We start from the raw sequence: 22,752 nt of genomic DNA, 5'->3' as shown, positions 1-22,752 counted from the left end.
AAGAGCACTCGTATGTGATTTCTAGGGAAGAGTATGAGTAATGCAGCTTGTAAACAGTTGTTGGGGTAACTTGGAAAAAGCAGGCAGTCACTGAACCTCAGTTTCCTCAGCTGGGGGGTGAGAGGGTCAGGTCACATACCCTCCAAGTCCCATGTATTTTTTCATGGTTGTATCAATTTTTAAAATGGTTTTATTAAAAACTAAAATCTGTCAGTGGGACACTCTTCCAGCCTCCAACTACGAGTCACCCCAATTAATGAGCTGTTTTAGTCACTCTCATATTAGCGTCTAGCCACCTCCATTGTTTTAAAAATTGTGTGATTCTAAATGTGAGATGGAAGACGAGGGTGGCATTAAAGCATTTACCACAAAGCTATGATTTATTTTTAACTAATAATTAGATTTACAGTGGACGAAGCAGTTAGCAAATCACTAGTGAGTAGCTGTGTGTCAGGCATGAGATGGAACACAAATTACGTGCACATTTACTTTCAGACTCAGAAATCTCATTTTATTCCAAAACTGCAGAACAAAAATATGAAAATGTGAAATATATGTATTTCATATATATATACACACACACACATTTGCACAGGTTATTAATTATAGCCAAAAACATTAATTCATTAAAACACATCAAATATGTTTAAACCCATAGGTTGATAATTGTGCTCAGAATAAAACACCTCACTGGTCGCTTTTGGAAGATGCTAGAAAGCCAATGTATTATTATGAAAACTGGTAAATAAGAAGAGAGAATCAGGTGTTTACTTTGCCTTTCCAACACAAACTATGTCTCAGGACAACCAAATGATAGACGAGGGGAAGTTGCTCTTTATGGAAGTATTCCAGCTGACAGATGAAGAAAGAGTGACAGAATTGGAATTCTGTCATCTGAATAACAGGGTCTAGGCAATAATCACCAATGACTTAACATCAGGTGAAGAAAGACCAGATTTTATGTGTACCTTGATAGAAGTGTCACAACACTACCTATGAAGTGGCCTTGACCCAGAAAATAAAGCAAAAACAAAACCCAACGATAAGCAGAAAATCAACCAAAAAAAAAAAAAAAAGACTCTAACCTGAATCTGCGTGGAGCGTGTCCAGTGGAGCTTTCTGTGATGATGGGAATGTTCTGTATCTGCACAGTCCAGCCTAGTAGCCACTAGCCACATGCATGTGTTGAGCACTTGAAATAATAAGACTAGTGTGACTGAGGAACTAAGTTTTAAATTTTATTGAATTATAACTAATTTAAATTTAAATAGCTACATGTGGTTATGGGTTACTGTATTGGACAGCACAGTTCTAAATCAACCTATCAATTTATGGGACACACAGGGGACAGAAAAACATGTTGAATGACACCACAGGAATGCAAACAGCAAAACAATTCTATTGGAACTGTAGTTGGCACTCTGCATTCATGGATTCAACCAATTACAGATTCAAAATATTTGAAAAACTATGAATGGTTGCATCTGTACTAAATGAATACAGACTTATTTTTCTTGTCATTCCCAAAACAATATAGTATAGCAAATATTTATATAGCATTTACATTATATTGGGTATTATGAGTAATCTAAAGATGATTTAATGTATACAGCAAGATGTGCATAGGTGATATGCAGATACTGTGTCATTTTATATAAGGGACTTGAGCTTCATGGGTTTTGGTATCTGCAGGGGGTCCTTGAATCAATCCTTCATGGTTACTGAGAAATGACTGTAGACGACAAACTATCTGGTTTTATCAATAAATGAAGCACAATGAATAAAAAAGAGATAGCCTGGGACACATATGAATTATTAAAGATGAGTGATAACCAGTTATTAATACAAGATATAGAATGTATATGGATCCTGTTTTGAACAGTTAAACTAGTGAAATTATGAGAAGATTAGGGAAATACAAACCCTGATTGTATATTTAATGATGTTACAGAATTATCACTGTTTAGGTGTGGTAATGGCATACTGATTATTTAAAAATAGAGTTCTATTCTTTAAAAATTATTACTGATGTGTGTATGGATAAATCATATGATACTGTAATCCAGCACTTTGGGAGGCCGAGGCAGGTGGATCACCCGAGGTCAGGAGTTCAAGACCACTCTGACCAACATGGTGAAGCCTTGTTTGTACTAAAAGTACAAAAAATTAGCCAGGCTTGGTGGCAGGTGCCTGTAATCTCAGCTGCTCGGAAGGCTGAGGCAGGAGAATCACTTGAACCTGGGAGGCAGAGGTTGCAGTGAGCTGAGATTGCGCCATTACACTCCAGCCTGGGTGACAAGAGTGAGACTCCAACTCAAAAAAAAAAAAAAAAAAAGCATATGATGTTGGGATGTGCTTCAAAATCATCCAATGGTTGTGTGAACGGGAAGGAGGTTGGAGAACTGGGTTTGGTATAGATGATACGAAATTGGAATGAGTTGATAATTGTTCAGGCTGGCTGGTGGGTACATGGTAGTTCATTAAATTATTCTCTCTACTTTTGAATGTGCTTGAAAATTTTCACAATAAAATGTTAAAAAAAAAAAAGAAGTAAGGGAAACTTCCAAGGAACCTCTCTTTAACCCTAAATAACAACAGCCATAATAGCAACAGGAGCAAAAATGCCACCCTTGAGCTAAAACCAGAGCTGAGAAGTGGAGGCAGGGAAAGGTGTACAAATGGTGCCCGCAAAAGCAGGGTGAGGGCAAACACCGCTATCAGTGCTGTAGTAAGGAGAGTAAGCCTTGGGTCAAGGGCACATTAAGCTGCAACCCCAGCTAAGGTGATCCCAGGTCCACAGTGTCCCTGGGTCTCAGAGAAGGCAAAAGCTAATTATGTCTGAAAGAGGGCACCCTGCATTTATGTGTGAGGGATTCCTACGGATCAGGGTTAAACAAATAGGAGCAAACATTAGTGTGAATGTAACAATTATCATCTAAACTGAGACACTTTTGAGGATGCAAGGAGGTACTAAGATAATGAACAGGTGTCAACTGGTTGTAAAGGACATAAATTAAGATTGTCCTGGAGAAACCAAGCCATATGGTCCCTCTGGTAGCCAAGGAAGGAAGGAAGATCTGGCCACTCTGTTTCTAGAGTTCGGTGAGAGTAAGAGCCTGCATCTCAGCCCAGATCACTTGGAAGTTGAACTCATGCTCTGGGTCAATGATTCTCAAAGTGTGGTCCTTAGACCAGTAGCATCAGCATCACCTGGGAGCTTGCTAGAAATGCAGGCTCTTGGGTCCTTCCCCAGACCTAATAAATCAGAAACTCGGGGGATGGGCCCAGTAGGTGATTCTGATATACCAAGTTTGAGAACCACTGATGTAGGTGAATGTTTATGAGCTGGTGTCCATCCAACTATTAATAAACATTCCACGAGTATCACAATGCTCACGAAGTTTTCTTCAAGGTAATAGCAGCTAGGGACAAAGTTACATTTTCTCAATCCTTAACATTTTAATGGTACCAGGTAATTCTATAAATAAAGTCTAGTAAAAGTCATTCATCAATTATCCATTAAGAAGGATTTTAAAATAATAAAAATGCCTTTTAGCATTTTCTATCTCAAAAGTCTAGTGCTTCTCCCAGAAGAGGAGAACAAAAATATCACCTTCTCAAAGGAAGTTTTAATTACGTATGTATCTCTCCTGTGTGCCAGTTCCTGGAGTTCCTCCAAATTAAGTTCGCATACACTTCTGGATGAAACTCGTTCCTAGTTATCACTAGCTCATTCATTAGATCTGCTTCCATTTAACCTGGGGTCTGAGGAGTAGCCCATTGCTGTTCTCTTTGATCTCCTCCAACAGAGTGGAGAGCATGGCTGATGGGTCAGTTTTTCTTTCCACACTAGGCTTCCTGGACTAACCAGGACTGGGTGTGGGTGGGGCATATACTAGATATTTTTGTGGCTTAAAAAACCACCTTCTGTTAAAGGCATGCTTCTGTTTGTCTCGAAGAAGTTTCTGGCATGGCTTAGTGGCTATTTATCACCTCTGTATTCAGCATAATAGAATGAGCTCTTGTTGATTAGGCCTTGCTGGGGGTTGATAAACGCACACACACACACACACACGCGTGCGCGCGCAGAGATAGAAGACTTTGCTTTTTTATGGCCACAGGCACCAAACAGAAATCACATAGCCTCAGATGAACATATGTTAACACTAAGATTCTCCACACTTCTTCCAACTTCTCTTAAAATAGAACTATTATCATAATGGAAGCCAGAAGTGCTACAAGCACTCAGGTTATAGGGCTGATCACTAAGAGCGGCACAGGATCACACTGTTTCTGATACCCCACTTCTGGATCTGGCTACATTCTTTGGAGACCATTTTTTAAAAATAGCCCTTTCTTCCACCCGGTTCCCAATAGGATTTTCTTCAGTAGGTCTGCATTGAGGCCTGAGAAACTCCAATTTTGGAAGGGAGCTTAGGGGATTTCTGATGTACAGCTCGAGTTGGGAACTGCCAATGCTGAGTTAGAGCTGTTCTAGTGAGGGCTCGGAGTGTTTCCAGATTTTTGTTGGCATCATCTACGGTGCCTTGCAGAACAGGGCCTTGCTCTTCTTCAGGAAGACTTGAAGTTTTCGGGAGCATCTTTGTAGCTTAGCATTCTAACCTATTCCTAATCCAGCTGATAAGTGAGTTCATTGAGGTGTCCCTGTCAAGGGTGCAGAGAGGTTCCCCTTTGAGGGCCAGCGCTACACTTACCACCTGTGAGACTTTGAGCAAATTACTGAACTCCTGCAAGCCTCCCTTTGATGATCTAAAGAGTGGTAAAGATAATATGTACTTGAAAGGACTCTTGTGAAGATTAAATGAGAGAATATTAGTAAAATGCTTATCCCATTGCCTGGCACACAGCAAGTGCTTAATAAATCATTCGTATTATTATTTTTTCTTAAGGGTTCCAGCCAATAGAGTTGACAAATAGTTTTTTTTTTTGGACAGAGGTCACACTTTGGCAACATTTTTTTCTGCTAATGGATATTACAGAAAGTTACATTCAGAGAGATAGATGCTGTATCTGAAAACATATATGTTTCCCGTCATATATGGGAATCTCATCATATACAGTATTTCCAGACACGGTCTGACGGGAAATGGCAGTGAAGAACATGGGGTTCCACAGGAGATCCTCAGAGCGAGGATCCTCAGAGCTCCTAAGCAGAGAAATGGCACAAAGAGAGCAGGAAGGCAGAGAGGTAAGATACACGGCTTTGCAGGACCTCAGTTCAGCCTAGATGTTAGCTGGAGGCCCTGAATCTTAAGAGCTGGATATGATGGGATCACACTCTACACTCTGGAAAGGTCCAAGATTTCTTGCAATTCACAGGCATCTTTAAAAGTCCCCCTTGATTCTGACTTCTGCTTATTCTCAACTGCTCCCATCCTGTCTCTAAGACCCCCGTTGCTGTTGCTGGCCTCATGGCCTCGCTGCTCCTTTCCCTCCCCTGTCACATTTCCATGCTTAGTCCGTCCAGTTCACTTCAAATGAAGAACAATTTAATTACCTCTTTTGCTACCTTTTCTCTTGCTAACTCATGCTCTCTGGGTGTCTGCTGCCCCAAGTGACATTTCAAGATATCGTCTTGAACCAAGAGAACAACTTCCTGAAAAAAATAATGATGCTTGCTCTTAAGTAATAATTCCTATCTCCCTCCAAACCTAAATATTTAAGTAATGAGATGCTGAGCAAATATAGCAATGATTATGTAGGTGGTGGTGTTAGGGATGGAGAGAAAGACTGATCAGGAGATATTTAAGAGATGATAAGATCCCGTGACAAATTGATCATAGAAGAAAAACGGAAGGAAGGGGAAGGAAGGGAACCAACGTTTATTGAATGCCCATATCTTAACAACAACCATATTCTATTAGTTTTATCCCAACCTTCCAAACAGTGGAAATCGGAGGGGTCAAATAATATGCCCAAACCACTCAGACAGTAAATAGAAGATCCAGGATCCAACCAAGGTGTGATTTAAAACCCTGTATTCTTTGCATTGTATTCTTAATCACTTATACTTCTACCATAGAGGACAGTAGGGTCCGTTCTAAACTCCGTTTAATTTAACACTGATTTGAACTTAATTCAACAAGAAAGTCATTTTTATGTAAAAATAAAGTTTAGCATATACTCCTGTTTTTTATAGCTTGCAATTTGCATCATTGCCTGCGTCTTTCTTTCAGTGTTTCTCAGGCACATGGAGCAGAATCTGCTGCTGCTTCAGTGTAAAGGCGGCTCCTCTTACTCACTTGCAAAAGCACAGCCAGTGGCTGGGAGTTCCAGGGAGGCTGTTTCCCATCTGTGAGTGCTGCCCAGGGGTAGACCGGGTGGTCCCACTCTCATGGGAGGTGTGAATATTTAAGCAAAGACTGGAGGACTGCTTGGTTGGGGTGTTGCTGTGGGAATTTGAATTTGGATGGCAGGGTCCCACATAGGGCTGTCCATAAGAACCGCTTGGGGAAGGCATGTTCAGAATACAGATGCCTGGGTTCTATTAGAGACGATCCAGTATGTGTAGAATGGCTCAGAGGCCTTTCAGGTATATTCCCCAGTTGATTATCATGCACACCTGGGACCATGAAACAGGTTGCCATTCACTCTTTTTCCACTTGCCCCGAGAATACTTGCTGGTGGCGCTTGGAGCTGCAGCATGTACCCTGAGACAACTTTGCTACAAAATATCTCGCCTTTATTATTATTTTTGCATTGCTCTGTCTCGACTTTGGAAACAAAAGACATCATTCTATTAATAGCATTCTGTCTTTAGTAGTGGTATTTCCATTTATAAAATATAATAATTCTTGATCGCTCAAAGTGTCAAATCCAGAAAATGCAGCATTCCTGTGTGTAATGTTAGTACCATTTGTGAACAATTGCTGGCTGAAGATTCATTTGATGAATCTGATTTTTCTGAGATAGATGATTCCGATGATTCAGGCGATTCAGACGATTCTGATGTTTGTTCTTTTTAGAAATAATTCCAGGAACAGTTTTTATATTTTATTTTCATATTGAAAATTGGTCAGATTTGCTTCAACCTCAAAGAGCATGTTTATGGAAAATTAATTGAGCACTGGCAGTATTTTTTCCTAAATGGGTAAAGTTCCCTTCATCACTGGGTTCTTTAGAGTCTGTCTTCTAGTATGGGAGGGAGAGTCTTACAGCCTTTAAGACATAATGCTCTGTCCATGTAGGCAGTGATAACTGGTCAAACATGATTTCTATTTCATTCTTGGAGAAGGTAGAATACTGAGCTGTCTTTAAAATATCTGGGTTATACATTCTCTTCGTAATGGAAAATGTTATTTAGTAGTACTTGTTGGTGATGCCAGCAGACCACACGTATTTTACTTTGAAGAGGCCAGATAATGTTTATACGCCTGCAGGAACTAGGAAGAGGAATCAAGATGGGATTCCTAGCTGATATATGTACTTACAAAAAACGGAAGGGTAAACAGGACTGGAATGGTTTGAGGAATGTAGCACGCTCAAATATACTTCTCCTTGGTGTGCTTGAAGCAGAAAAAGAAAGCTCAAGGGATTCAGTGACAAATGTATATTTTCTGGGCCTTGAGTAACATGCTGGCCAATATCTCTCCAGCTCTTGAGTTGAAACATTCATGATTTTTTTAAGAAAAAGCATTTGCTTATTCTTCCCCAAATAGATGGATACTGGTAATAAATAATGAAAAAATACTGAATGCCAGGAAAAGGTCATGCAATTTTTCCATTCTTCTGCTATAATGCTTTCTTAATAACTGATGTGTGCATCTTTTCTGGTGGTGAAAGATCTTTACTTAAAGAGAGATAGCAGATGGACAAAGCTGAGAGACTTGCTGAGTTGGTGGCCAGCTCAGAGGCATTGACCACCAAACCATTTGCTTTTCAACAGCAGGACATGTCTCAGAAGAGGACACAGGATAGGGCTGCCATGCCTTCTCCACTTCTCTTACCTTATTCCGTGCCACTCAGCCTTCTTTGGCAGCCACCCTATTTCTCATTTTTAAGTAGGAGGGTTCTATAATTAACTTCAACCTATTTCTACTGTGTTAATTAATGTGTGCATACAGAAGGTTGCTGTTTTCCCTGAAGGTGTGATGAATAGGACTGTTTTTTTTTTTTTTTTTTATGTAAGTCACTTAGAGTTTGAGCAGATGTAGCAGTTCCCTTTGGGAAACATTAACATTGAATAGCAAGACATAATAAATCCCTTATTTATTTATTTATTTATTTATTGTTTTTTTGAGATGGAGTTTCACTCTGTTGCCCAGGCTGGAGGACAGTGGCATGATCTCGGCTCATTGCAACATCTGCCTACTGGGTTCAAGCGATTTACCTGCCTCAGCCTCCTGAGTAGCTGGGACTATAGGTGTGTGCCACCATGCCTGGCTAATTTTTTGTATTTTTAGTAGAGATGGGGTTTCACTATGCTGGCCAGGCTGGTCTTGAATTCCTGACCTCGTGATCCACCCGCCTTGGCCTCCCAAAGTGTTGGAATTACAGGTGTGAGTCACTGCACTTGGCCAATAAATTCTTTTTTCTTTTAAATTTAATTTTGATTTTAGGTTCAGGGGTATATGTGCAGGTTTGTTATATAGGTAAACTTGTATCATGGGGGTTTGTTGTACGGATGATTTCATCACCCAGGTTATTGAGCCCAGTACCCGTTAGTTATTGTTTCTGATCCTCTTCCTCCTCCCACCCTCCACCCTCCACCCTCCAATAGGCTTCAGTGTGTGCTGTTCCTCACCATGTGTCCCTGTGTTCTCATCAGTTAGCTCTCACTTATAAGTGAGAACATACAATATTTGGTTTTCTATTCCTGCATTAGTTTGCTAAGGATAATGGCTTCCAGCTCTATCCATGTTCCTGAAAAGGATATGATCTCATTCTGTTTTCATGGCTGCATAGTATTCCATGGTATATATGTACCATGTTTTCTTTATTCAGTCTACCATTGATGGGCATTTCGGTTGATTCCATGTCTGTGCTACTGTGAATAATGCTGCAATGAACATACATGTGCATATGTTTTTAAAATAGAATGATTTATATTTCTTTGGGTGCATACCCAGTAATGAGATTGCTGGGTTGAATGGTATTTCTGTTTTCAGGTCTTTGAGGAATTGTCACACTGTCTTTCACAATGGCGTAACCAACAATGTATAAGCTGTCGTTATTTTTTGACTTTTTAGTAATAGCCATTCTGACTGGTGTGAGATGATATCTTATTGTGGTTTTGATTTGCATTTTTCTAAGCTTTTCTTAATGTGATTATTGGCTGCATTTATTTCTTCTTTTGAAAAGTATCTGTTCATATCCTTTGTCCACTTTTTAATGAGGTTTTTTTTCTTATAAATTTGTTTAAGTTCCTTATAAATGCTGAATATTAGACCTTAGTCAGATGCATAGTTTGCAAAAATATTCCCCCATTCTGTAAGTTGTCTGTTCACTCTGTTGGTAGTTTTCTTTGCTGTGCAGAAGCCCTTTAGTTTAATAGATCCCATTTTTTAACTTTTGCTTTGGTTGCCATTGCTTTTGGTGTCTTCATCATAGAATCTTAGCCTATTCTTTTGTCCAGAATGGTATTGCCTAGGTTGTCTTCCAGGTTTTTTATAATTTTGGGGTTTATGTTTACATCTTTAATACACCTTGAGTTAATTTTTGTGTATGGTGTAAGGAAGGGATCCAGTTTAAATCTTCTGCATATGGCTAGCCAGTTATACCAGCACCATTTATTGAATCCATTCCCCATTGCTTGTTTTTTGTCATGTTTGTTGAAGATCAGATAATTGTAGTGTGTGTTCTTATTTCTGGGCTCTATTCTGTTACTTTGGTCAATGTGTCCGTTTTTGAACCAGTACCATGCTGTTTTGGGTTACTGTAGCCCTGTAGTATAGTTTGAAGTCAGGTAGCCTGATGCCTCTGGCTTTATTCTTTTTGCTTAGGATTGACTTGGCTATGTGGGCTCTTTTTTGATTCTATATAAATTAAATTTTTTTCTTGTTTTGTGAAGAATGTCAGTAGTTTAATAGCAATAGCATTGACAAAGCTGAGAGGACTTGCTGAGTTTGTGGCCATTATAGAATTGAATGCTGAGTTTGTGACTCATTATAGAATTGAATCTAAAAATTACTTTGGGCAGTATGGCCATTTTAATGATATTGATTCTTCCTATCCAGGAGGCTGAAATGTTTTCTCATTTAGGTTTGTCTCATCTCTGATTTCTTTGAGCAGTGTTAGTAGTTTCTTTGTAGATAACTTTTACCTCTCTAGTTAGCTGTATTCCTACATATTTTATTTTATTTTTTTGACACAGCTAATTCTACTGGGTAAACTCTACTAGCGACTACAGTATAAAAAGCCATCCACAGACTCCCTCTGGGCTCTCTATGGGCACTAGAAAACAGTGAACAAAGTTGAGGGACCTGTCCAACCACAGTCAGACCATGGTCTGAATCTGAACACCACACCAGAGTGACTGTGTGATTTTTGGTAAGTCACTTAACCTCTCAGTCTTGTTTGCTCATTCATAAATGGTGCATGGAATGCCTCCTTTGATCAAGAGTGACTCATGCAATGTTTGCAAAGCTTCTGAGCCATAGAACTCAATTCGAGAGCCTACACGTTGGCTGTAAGCATTCATCCCATTAGACAAAATCCTTGAGAGTAGAGATGATGTCTTATTTATTTATGTCTCCCGTGCCTAGTAACAATAGGAACTCATATTTATTGAAAGAACAAAAAAATGAATTTGTCTTATTTGATTAGTAATCTTTACAACTGTGCAGTGACTCTTGCTGGGTGTAGATAACTCTTTAGCCCTAAACTCTTCACCTGCCTCTGTCCCTAAAGGAATTCGGACCTATGATCCAGACTTTCTCAACCCCCTTGGCAGAGTGTTGGCTAGCCAGTCCACAGAACCTACCACCTAGAATTATACTATCCCTTCTTGCATGGGAGTCCTCTGAGATGTGGAGTGGATGCAAATCTTTGCAGAGATGCTGGTGGTCCAGCTTGCCCAGACGTACCATGCAACCACTCCCATCTTGGGTCATGTCATGTCAGTGCCACTGTTACAGACAAGCAAGGCATGAGGAGCAGCAGGTTTTTTTCCTGCTTTCAGAGACCTCTATCCATTCTCTGCTTCTGTGCTCCTTTCCCAGCCCAGGAGAATCTCTTTTTAGTCTGAGTGAGATCAATTTCCGCTTTCTGCTCTTTAAAGCACTTAGTACATCCCTAGAATCCCTCTTTCCCTAAGGCTGTAGGCTTTTGGAATATACAAGCCAGAAACAGTTTCAGGTTTATTTTTTGATTTGTTTTCTTCTCTGCCTAAACCTCTCCTGGATATCAAACATGTGAGACTCATTACTTGCCTGAATCCGGGAAGGGAGAGTTAATATCTTAAAATGTTATAGGTCTAGTGCCTAGGAGGAAACAATTAGATATTGGGGACTAGTCTTACCAGGGATAGCAAATGTTATAGGACTTTAGGGGATATTAATTCCTTATGATTGTGAGATGGTGAAACTCCAGGTATCATCGCAGCATTTAAGGCAGGAAAAAGGATGGGAAAAACAACAGTTTTCTTTTTCTTTCTTTCTTTTTTTTTTTTTTCTTTTTGAGATGGAGTCTCACTCTGTCACTCAGGCTGGAGTGCAGTGGCGCGATCTCAGCTCACTGCAACCTCTGCCTCCTGGGTTCAAGCGATTCTCCTGCCTCAGCCTCCCGAGTAGCTAGGATTACAAGCGTGTACCACCACACCTGGTTAATTTTTGTATTTTTAGTAAAGACAGCATTTCACCATGTTGGCCAGGCTGGTCTCGAACTCCTGACCTTGTGATCTGCCTGCCTTGGCCTCCCAAAGTGCTGGATGACAGACATGAGACACCGTGTCTGGCCTGTTCCCTTATAATAAGAAATGAAATTTCGTTTTAGAGGCCCTCTGCCTCTCTGAGACTTTTTATAATGTATCATTGACCAAGATTGGGTCACATAGCACAGGAAGCAGGAAAAGCAAACACTGGGTTTCCAGCCTCAATGTGGGGAGACGGCAAGTGAGAAGAGGTGAGGCATGCTGTTGGGTTAGCCCTTGTCAGTCTGGGCTCCCCCAGAAGCAGATCCTGAAACAGGGCTTCAAAAGCAATTAGTGTGTTTGAGTGTGAAGTAAAGCCTGGTAAAGTGGTGAGAAAGTGAGATGAAAAGGAGAAGCCACGTATATTAGACTGGGTTGCCTGAAGAAACTCAGTCAATAGGGAATGTTTATATGAAATATACACATATATAATATATATTGTACATATGCATACATCTGACACACACACACATATATAAATATGTATAAAGGGATTTACTATAACGAATTGACTCACATGATTTTGGAGGCAGAGAAATGCAAGATCTGTATTTGGCAAGCTGGAAACCCAGGAGGGCTGATGGTGTAAGTTCCAGTCCGAATCCACATCTGAAGGCAGGAGAAGACTGATATCCCAGCTCAAAGGCAGTTGGGCTGAGAGAGGGAATTCTTTCTTTTTTATGTTTTTTGAGACAGAGTCTTGCTCTGTCGCCAGGCGCCAGACTGGAGTGCAGCAGCGTGCGATCTCGGCTCACTGCAACCTCCACCTCCTGGGTTCAAGCAATTCTGCCTCAGCCTCCTGAGTAGCTGGGACTACAGGTGCCTGTCACCATGCCCAGCTAATTTTGTATTTTAGTACATATAGGGTTTTACCATGTTGGCCGGGATGGTCTTGATCTCTTGACCTCGTGATCTGCCCGCCTCGACCTCCCAAAGTGCTGGGATTACAGGCGTGAGCCACCGCACCAGCAGGAATTCTTTCTTACCTAGGCTTTGTTGTATTCAGGCCTTCAACGAACTGGATAAATCCCACCCACGTTGGGAGGGAGCCTTCTGTTTTACTCAGTTCGCTAATTCAAATGTTAATCTCACCCAGAAACATCATCACAGACACATCCAGAATAATATTTAACCAATGTCTGGGCACCCTATGGCCCAATCACATTGACCAGGACAGAGGACAATTGTCAGTTTGGCTACCACCATGGGCAGCCAGCTCATAATCCTGTTGGAGTGACTTCAAGATCTAGTGTAAAATATATAGACTCGTGCTGTCTCACTTTTACCAATCATTGGTTGAGGGCTGCTGGGGATTGAAATCTCTGATAGTCTGTCCTGCTCATGAACTGGCAGGTGGGCTTTGGTCTGAGGATGCCTTAGGCAAAGCAGTGCAGGTTCTGGCCATCGAAGTCCAGAGGTCTTTCTTTAGTAGTAAGATGAGGGAATAAGAGTGGGCACTGAGGGTATCGGTTGCCCAGCTGACAGAGTCCACCACACAGGGTGTAGTAAAGCACTTGGATGTTCAGTAAATGCTTTTTGATTTTTTTAAAATGTAAAGCTGGTGATTGATTCTAAGTCTCAGATATTTTGACCTGTAGGACTTTATCTCAGAAAAGAAATTGTGCTCTTAGGACATTTTCTCTGGGGATAACCCTGAAAGACTGAGGATCTTGTGGGGAGAATCTTAAGTGATTGAACTGTTGACCTTACAGCCTGAACCACTGGGAGCCGCGCTTTTAATCTCTCCATCTTGGACATGGTTTGGCACTGGAAGGGAGGGCAGATCCCATTGTCTTATGTAGCTTTCAAATTCATTCTCGGCCAGAGTGGTGCTATTTGGTGTTCTCATATGACAAAACAGGCTCAGAGAAGGATTTGCCCAGGTCATCCAGCTGCTAACGTCAGCATAAAACACAGGGAAGCCTGATGATAAAACTGGTACCTGTTCCATGATACTTGGTGGTTCCCTCCCAGGAAGATGACCTTTCAAATGTGCCACAGAAATTAATGTTGTAATTATACGCTGCTTCTTGTGCTGACTCACTTCCAGGCCTGTGGCATAAAGTTCTTCTGATGGGAGTATGTAGCACTGACCCTCTGACATCCTCTCTCTCTGTCCCTGTCTTTCTGTCTCTATATTGCTCTTTGGTCAGGTGTAGACAGCTGCTGGTAGGGTTCGGTGTCACGTTCTTGAGCTGATCAAGTCATCTCACGCTGGGCTGAACCATACTCTTGAGGTATTGGTATTTCCTCCTAAATTATTAACTTTCAGATAGCTGCTAATATATGTGTTGGAAAAACATAAGTTGCAAATAAAACTTGGCTCTCTTTTGTCCTTCTGTTATGGAAATTAATACGCACATGGAGTTGTTTGTGAATGCGCCTCTTCTTCTCTGGACTTGTTCCTGATCTCTAGCTCCTGCTGGAGGGAGGACCAGCTGTCCACGTTTCTGCCTCAGTGTCTGCTTCCATAAGCAGCGGTGGGGAGGGGCACACATTGTAAGGAAACCAATCCTATCATATCGTATTTTCTGTCTTAGGAATTTAGTTATGAGGCTCTGAGAGATTGAAATAGTCATACTGTGTTAAATCGTGCCGCAAAATCACCTCTGAGCCTTAGCTCTGGGGGCAGAGGAGCTTGTAGTGAGAGCAGAGAGCAGGCAGATGCTTGTGGGGAAGCAGAGACAAGAGAACAGATGGCTCTGTGGGGATGGATGAATTCTGCACCCCACCCCTCTGCTCCTGGGCTAGATTTTTCTCCCCTTGCCTAAGAGACTCCCATGATAATGATGAAAGAAACCCCCTTTACACATATAGCCTGGGAGGGGGCATGGGTTCCTTTCCATCCAGATGATCTTCAGTTAAGACGATTTAGGTGTGAGCCCGTGGGCTTCGGCCATGGAGCTTCCTCACCGAGAAGGTGGAGCTCTGCCCGGTGCTGAGATGGAAAACTAACAGTTAAGTACACATGTGTACATTCCAGCCTGTGTGTTTATTCACAAAACGGATCAGGGCCAAAACTCCTAATTGAAACAGAACTTAAGCACAACCATCTAAAGAAACCATGTCATTAATGGTTACACAGAAAACGTGAGTCAAATTACCAGATGGTTTCCATAGAAAAGGTAAACTGCACCTTGATAATTTGGCTATAATACCCCTAGGGAGCAAGTTGTGATTTGTTTGTTTATTTTAAAAGATAAACAGTACCTCTGAAAGCCTGAATAACAGAAGTTAAATATAAACCACTCTAGCCTAATGAGCCTAAGGTCACTAAGGACAAATCTACAGCCCAAGAAACTCGGATTTATTGATCCATTTTCATTACGGAGGCTGCATGCCAAAGAGCTGTTGGGCATCTCACCAAACACAGGGAAAGATATAATTATTCAACAGTTTTCAAGAAGGCTAAAATTTAGGAAAAATGAAAATAAAGCTTAAAAGCAAAGCAGTGCTCAGTGTAGAGGGGTCTGGACGGGAAATTGAACCCAGGCTCCCATTTCCTTGGAAATGACAAAGTTAAGATAAATGTGAGTACTTCCGTCAGGAACCCCTTATCTGAAGCTCTGTATCTGGGCTGAAAATCAAGGCTGCTTCTCTGTGTCAAAGTGACTCAGATCTTCCAGGCAAGTGTGAGATGGTTCATTCTTACTCATACAATTTCCAACAGTGAAGTTTCTGATAGTCACTGATTTTAGAGATCAAGCCTTTTCGGAATGCAAGAGAGCTGCAGTTACTCAAAGAAGGTTATTATGTGCAGTGTGTCCTTGGCAGAAATATCATTTCCTGGTATACTTTGGAACTAGCTTTATCTGTGTCTGTTATCCCAGCCTGATGAATGTCAGGACAAATTTTTATTTTGTCAATCTGAGTTAATTTTTACTTTTTAAAAACTTTGAGGCTTTTTGTGGGAGAATGAGTCAGTGCTCTTTGTTCTTCCCAGAACTTGTGAATAGATTTTTCTAAAACTTGTGAGAACTCGCAGCTATTCTATATGAACGAACACACATGGTTAATGGTGTTTGAGGGAGCTAGGTGGGAGCTACCAGCCTTGGTGATACCGCAGCTGGGATTTCCCAGCCTTGAGAGGTGGCATAACTCGGCACTGTTCCCACCTTTGAGTCTCTTGGGCTTTACTTTCCTAATCTTTCTCCATATGAGAAAACATGTACTATTATTTACTTATTTTTTTTTTGATGTTCAATCAAAGAAATGTGTAAGTATTTGATGCTGATACAGTATTTTTTAATTTAAAGTGAGACAAATCCTTTTGTGCCTTTTGAGTTTTCCTTTCAAGCCATATGCCTCTATTATCTATTTAAAGAATAACTTTTTAAAAATAAGAATAATTTAAGAACTGTACACATAGGGACAAGACATAAGCTACACCAACGGGATCCTAGATCCTCTTTCCTCAAGGGCAGCCCATTCTTAATTCTTTATTCTTAATTTTTAAGAAGTGGATTTATATCTTGTGCTTAAATAGATGCATTACACAGTAAAGCCTTTAATCACTACCATAACGGGAAAAACAGTATTGCTTGCATATATTCTAAGTAACCATAGAAAAGAAATCAAATGATAACTGGTATCACTTCTTTTTATCATCTATTGCTTGTCAAATTGTGTAAGATTGAGGCTTGTCTTGCCTTTAAAAACGGGGATGTAGGGTGAGGAAGATACGAGCAAAGGTCAGAAAGAAAATACCTTTCTGATCTTCCTTTCATCCCACAGCACCAACTAAGACTTTCTCCATGATAGAATCAGAAAGATAAAGGAGTTAAAAGAGGAGACTCTACCAGGTATCTTACTCCATTTTGTGCTTTCATAACAAAATACCTGTGACTGGGTAATTTACGAACAACAGAAATCTGTTTCTCACAGTTCCGGAGGCTGAGAAGTCCATGATCACGGTGCCAGTAGATTCGTGTCTGGAGAGGGAATCTCTGCTTTCAAGTTGGTACCTTCCAAGATGATGCTGGGTTCTCATGTGATGGAAATGGTGAACTCTGCCCTCACATGCAGAAGGGCTAAAGGGATGAATGCTGTGTCCTCACATAGCAGAAGAGATGGAGGGATCAGGCAGCTCTCTGAAGCCTCTTTTAGAAGGACATTAATCCCATTCACAAGGGTGGAACCCTCGTGACTTAATTGCTTCACCTCCACCTCTTCATACTATCACCTTAGGGGTTAAGTTCCACCATTGACTTTTGGGGGATATGTACATTCGAACTATAGCACCAGGATTCACTATTGGACCACCCCACACCATCTCTGGTGCCAAGAAGACTGTGTCCCACTCTTGGGAAATGAGCGTTGCATTTTGGGAGCTCTGGCTGCACAGTCACAGGCTCAGGATGCAATCAGGTGCCACCACGGTTTGGGTGTGTGTCGTTGGGCCAGGCATTTAGCTCCCCCAAGGCTCAGTTTCCCTATCCTCCATGGGAATAGTCATTGTTATTAATTCTTATGATTGCTTTGAGGATTTAATGATCTGATTCATGGAAACCTGTTAGCATCGTGTCTGTCATACAGTTTTCCACAGCTCTGAGCTAGGATGCTGAGATAAGCTTGTGTCATGCACCTGCCAAGGGCCCGTGCCTGGGTGGGTTTTAGAGGTCACATCTGGGTCACAAAGGATCCAAATTGACCAGGAGGAGGAAGTCAAGCTGACTGCTGAGGGTCAGTTCCTACTGTGGCAAGTGGTAAGAGGCTGGAGACAAGGGTCAAACAACTATGTCAGGGCAGGGGCAGGGGCAATAACGGAACATCTGCCAAGAGTTGAGACACAGCCCCTTTGCAAATGTAGGCAAGGCTATGCTAAGGTGTGTCTGAGGTTTCCCTTAGTCTCCTGTGCATGGGAGGCATCCTGATTAAGGGAGACACAGCTTCTCTAATCCTCAGCTCCCAAGAGACAGTTTTGTTTAGGGCCACTGGTCTCATCTCTGGCAAGAGACTATTTGGGTGTCATGCATTCATCTTTTTGTAGGCCTTCAATGTGCTGGATACAGTGCCAGGCACTAGACATGGTAGCACAGAAACATGGTTGGCCAGGAAGGCTTAGGGTCAGGGGTCCAGGAGATACTAAGATTAAGTAAGAGAAATTGAGTATTGGATCGGCAGAGTGTGTAAGGAGCAGGGAGGGATGGAGGACGGGCAGAAGCCCAGACCCCACTTTGCTGTGTAGTGTCAGGAATTGGTCTCAGCATCTGTCCATATCCTCCTGCTTTGGGATGAATGTGACCTTATTTAGATACCGGTTTTTGGCAGATGAAATCAAGTTAATTTGAGGTCATGGTACATTAGAGTGGGCCCTATTCCAGTGACTGGTGTTCTTATAAGAAAAGGAAAATTTGAATACAGAGACACACACAGAGGGAAGATGGTCTCGTGATGACAGAAGTAGAGATTGCAGCAATGAAGCTGTAAGGTATGGGCTGTCTGCAGCCAGCAGAAGCTAGGAAGAGCCAAGGTAAGATCATTCGTTTGGGGGAGATGGCCCTGCTGACAGCTTGATTTTGGCTTCTGGGCTTCAGAAATGTGGGAGAATATATTTCTGTTGTTTTCAGCCATCCAGGTTTGCCGTAACCAAGAGCGTGGGTCCTTGGGGAAGTGCCAGTGAGCAGGATGAGGGTAAACAAGTGGAGTGAGGTCTCTGCCTTTCTGTACCTATTGCTGATCTTTTGTTATGGATGAGTTCCTTTCCTCAAATGCCTCAATATCCCAAAGTACTGGCCCCATCTCTGGGACTCTGATTCCTCCCACTCATGGACTACTCTCCCTCCAGCTCTACCTTTCACTATCCCAGAGAAGCCATAGAAAAGAGTAGGCAGGAGCCCGGGAGCAAAATGGGGAAAGGGAAGGGCGTGGTTAAAGTAGGAGGGGTAACCTGCAGAGGGGGAAGAAGGTGTAAAGAATGGAATCCTTTTTTTGCAGAGTCAAGAGCAGACCACTTGTGTCTCAGGATCCTATGCCAGTGAGTCCTAACTGCAGATGGACATGGTACTGACACACCAGTCCTTTCCCAGCTCAGCTGTTTTCTCTGCCTGCTCACCAGCATGTGGTTTTAGAAACATTTCTTGCTTAAAGGGCAGATTAAGTTATTCAATATTTATCTAGATCCTAGGGCAAGAAACCAGCATTCCTTGTATAGATTTTGCTCCCTGGCCTGCTCTCGACCCCAAGATGCAGGAGAGGACTTTCTGCCTTAGTCCATGTATCAGGGCATGTGGCCAGAGGTCTCATGTCTCACGACTGAGTGTTTTACTAGAGACCCGAGGGTCAGGGCTGGGGTTTGATCTCTCCCTCTGCTGCTTGTTGCAGGAGAATGCTCTACTCCCTCATAATAGCCTTTATGAAAAGAAAAAAAAAAAAACCTAGTCATTCAAATTGCATTTTATCTAAAGAGGAAGCTTAAAATAATCTGGGCCATTTGACAAAACTGGAAAGATCAGTTCTCAGGTTTTTGATCTTTGTGGCTGGTCATTGTTCCAGATCATTAAGATAGATAGTCATCTGGACTCATTGGAACATCTTGTGTTGTAAGACTCTCTGAAACCCATGTGGCCGCTCTGTAGACTCACATTTACTGTAACTCTCAACACCGTATTCTCCCTTTCCAAGAAATCATGGGCCCAGATACTGATGTTGTGGTGAGCCGATATAGAAATAAACTTCAGGCAGAGGGGTTTGGTTGGAGAGAAGCAAGAAGGTCAAGCCAAAAACAAGGAATGGAAAAGTGTTTTATGTTCACGTCAGAGGGGCTTCCAGGTCGCTAGAGGCTGGGACTTGGGGAGAAATGTCTCAGAGGGACTTGACTTCAAGGCCCAGGGACTTGAGAGTAGACACTTAGGAAAAGAAATGCCTCAGTCAGCTTGCATTCTCTCTGCCAAATTGTAAAAAAAAAAGGGATATAGATAGCCTTCTTTCCTTCCTTCTCTCGAGTGGGACAAGAGGCCCAGTGTGACTCTACGGACTTCTTAGAGACGGGTTATCTTGTGTTGGGCCGCCTGCTGAACATGTGCACCTCAGAAAGGCTAGTAAGAGATTTGGTGAATTCCAGTGTCAGAGGGGTGTGACTCAGCTCACCGAAAACATTTTAAGCATCAGATGAGTGAAAGCTCAGAAAAATCAAGCTCTATCTAGCCTTAAGCAAAATGGCAGGTGGGAATCAGGACCTGAAGCCAAGGGTGCGGTAATGGGAGAAAGTCCAGCTGCCTGGGAGCAGGTTAGTGATGGGAAGCTGTGCAGAAGAGACCTGTGCTCATAGCTCTAGGCTGTCAGCCTTAATGGCCATTGGCCTGGCTTAAACATACAGGGTCAAGCATTCATCCCTTTCTGGAAATCTGTAGTTGAAAACAAGGTCAGACAAATGACTTTCTATCAATTCGGAGTGAAAACCAAAATCTCCAGAGGAACTCCACATCACCTGCCTCAAGCACTTTCTGGAAAGCCTCCAGGGCGCAATATCTTTGCAACCCATTGTTCTCAGGCATAAATTTCTCTGGCTTATGAACCACATGGAGAACAACCTACCTCCTTTATATGGGCTGCTAATTGCAATTTTTCTTTTTACATGAAGCACTGGGACAGATGCTAGATTCAGAAAGTAAAGCCTCACATAAACAGGTGTGTAGGCACAAGCTCATCGCTTGCTGCCCTGGGCTCTCTATAGCTGCATCTGACTCCCAGCTGTAGGCTAAGTCAGTCAGAGAATGCTTAAGGCTCTGTGCATATCAAACACTGAAACCATGGGAGCAGATTAAAGAGGGGGAAGCTGAGCTAGGAAATGCAGAGTAGGATTTGGGAAGGATTTTTACCTTTTCCCATTTCTACTGTCAAAGTCTACAGAATCTTCTGGGAAGCATGCCATGGAGTGATTGGGAGTCAAGACACTTGGGATGCACAGAGAAGGAATGGTTTCTGTTCTAGATAATCTCTGCGACGCTCCAAGAAAAAGGCAGGAAATCAAAGGAGGTGTCCTAGATCACAGAAGGATGGGTTCAAAACCCCATGGGAGACCCAGCTGCTTTGTTCTTTTTCCTTCTCTTCTCTACCTGCCCAGACCCCACAAGAGGAAATGTTAATGTTTTTCTCATTTTTTCCTGGCTGTGGGGTAATTTTGGCCAGAGTAACAGTCTTAAAGCGTAGCCTTCTTTGTGATTCTCTCTCAATAAAAAATAATAAATGCTTTTGCTGCTTACAATATGTTAGGCACTGTTCTAAGCTCTTTGCATATTCTAAGTCATTTATTTCTCAAAACAGCACTGTGACGCAGATGCCATTATCATCCCTGTTACAGAGAGGGAGGGGAGAACTGAGGCATAGGGAGGTTAATTAACTTGTACCAGGTCATAGAGCTAAGTGGCAGAGCCAGGATTTGAACCTAGAATCTAGATCAGGATCCATGCTCTTTTCTCCACTCTGCCTATAAAACAAAGAACAAGTGTGTTAGTCTGGCATTCAGTGTCTTCCACCACCTGGGCCCTGTCTACTTTGTCCCCTGCATATACTTCAAAGTACTCCATGTACCTCCCACAAAAGTATTTGCATCATTTACAAAAGACAAACAGTGAATCTTTCTATTACGCAAAACCTCAGAAAAATTACAGGAGGCAAACAGTCTAATCTCAAATTAGCCAGGGTATCCACAGATGACAGCACAAATGAACAGTAGAATGGGAACATTTTCTTAGGTAGCCACAGAAATGAAAACTTAAACAATGAATTACTTTTTTTGGGCACAATTTCTAACATTTGATAATACATGCTGTGAAGGCATGAGGAAATGAGCAGTCTGTTTAAGGGAGTATAAATCAATTCAGCCTTTTTGGAGATTGACTGGATAATAATAGCCATTAAAAAGAAAAATGTGTATGCCCTTAGTAAAATAATCGCTCTTCTAGCAATCTTTCTTCCAGAAAATAGTAACACAGATACAGTAAGACAAATGCATAAGGATGCTTGTTGATGGGTTGTTTGACAATAACAAGAAATAGGAGCCAGGTGAATTTCTATAAAGAAAAATATGTTTGAATATATTTTGCTACATCAAAATAATATAATATTATGCAAAAGAAGTAGGAACACTTGTTTTCACTGGTTTGGAAAGCTGTATATTATTGTGTTAGCTTTTTATTCTTGTGTAACATATTACCACAAATTTAGAAACTTAAAATAACACCTAATCATTAGCCTATGTCTCTGTAGCTCAGACGTCTGGCATGGCATGGACTGGGTTCTCTGCTCAGGGCATCACCAAGCTAAAAGCAAAGTATCAGTAGGACTGAGTTCTTATCCGGAAGCTCTGAGGGAAAAATCAACTTCCAATCTCATTCTTCTTGTTGGCAGAATTGAGTTCCTTGTGGTTGGAGGATGAAGTTCCTGTTTCCTTGTGGGTTGTCAACTAGGGACTGCTTTCAGCTACTGGAGGCCACTTGTATTCCTGGTCACATGTCTACCTTTATTTTTAAGCCAGAATAGTGTGTCAAATCCTTCTTAGGGTGTGAATCTGTCACTTCCTCTGTCTTTGATCTCTAGACCCAAATTTAAAGAGTTTGTGTGATTGTCTCCCTATTTTTAATGGAACTTATTTAGGACCTTAACCATATCTGCAGAATTTCTTTCCATTAACATCTAGATTCATGTTTGACTGAATAAGTGGGGGGAAGAATATGTACACTAGGGTCTAGGAATCCTGAAGGCCATCTTAGAATTCTGCCTATCATAATGATATACCACAAATGAAAAAGCTATTTATAGATCAGAAGATTGAACATGACTCCATTAAAACATTTTATGTTTATATAGGGGTAGCAATGTAGATGAATATGTTTACACATATAGATATATTGATATTAATGTGGATGAGGCTGGCCAGTGGA

At 41.6% G+C, this 22,752-nt stretch overlaps 1 protein-coding gene across 5 annotated transcripts in view; it reads left to right on the top strand.

Moving 5' to 3' along the window:
- Positions 1-22,752, top strand: part of SV2B (synaptic vesicle glycoprotein 2B) — a 199,786-nt gene that overhangs the window by 39,580 nt on the left and 137,454 nt on the right. Inside the window, exon 2 of one of the 5 annotated variants that reach the window (XM_012438689.3) lies at positions 10,334-10,509. The exons of the other annotated variants lie outside the window; for them this stretch is intronic. The gene's annotated coding sequence lies outside the window, so the exon portion shown is untranslated. The remainder of the gene's footprint in view (positions 1-10,333; positions 10,510-22,752) is intronic. 5 annotated transcript variants of the gene reach the window in all.

The sequence above is a fragment of the Aotus nancymaae genome, unplaced genomic scaffold, assembly GCF_030222135.1.
Source record: "Aotus nancymaae isolate 86718 unplaced genomic scaffold, 86718_ANA_hifiasm-v0.15.2.pri h1tg000014l, whole genome shotgun sequence".
Lineage (NCBI taxonomy): Eukaryota > Metazoa > Chordata > Mammalia > Primates > Aotidae > Aotus > Aotus nancymaae.
This window is presented reverse-complemented; position numbering and strand designations above follow the sequence as displayed.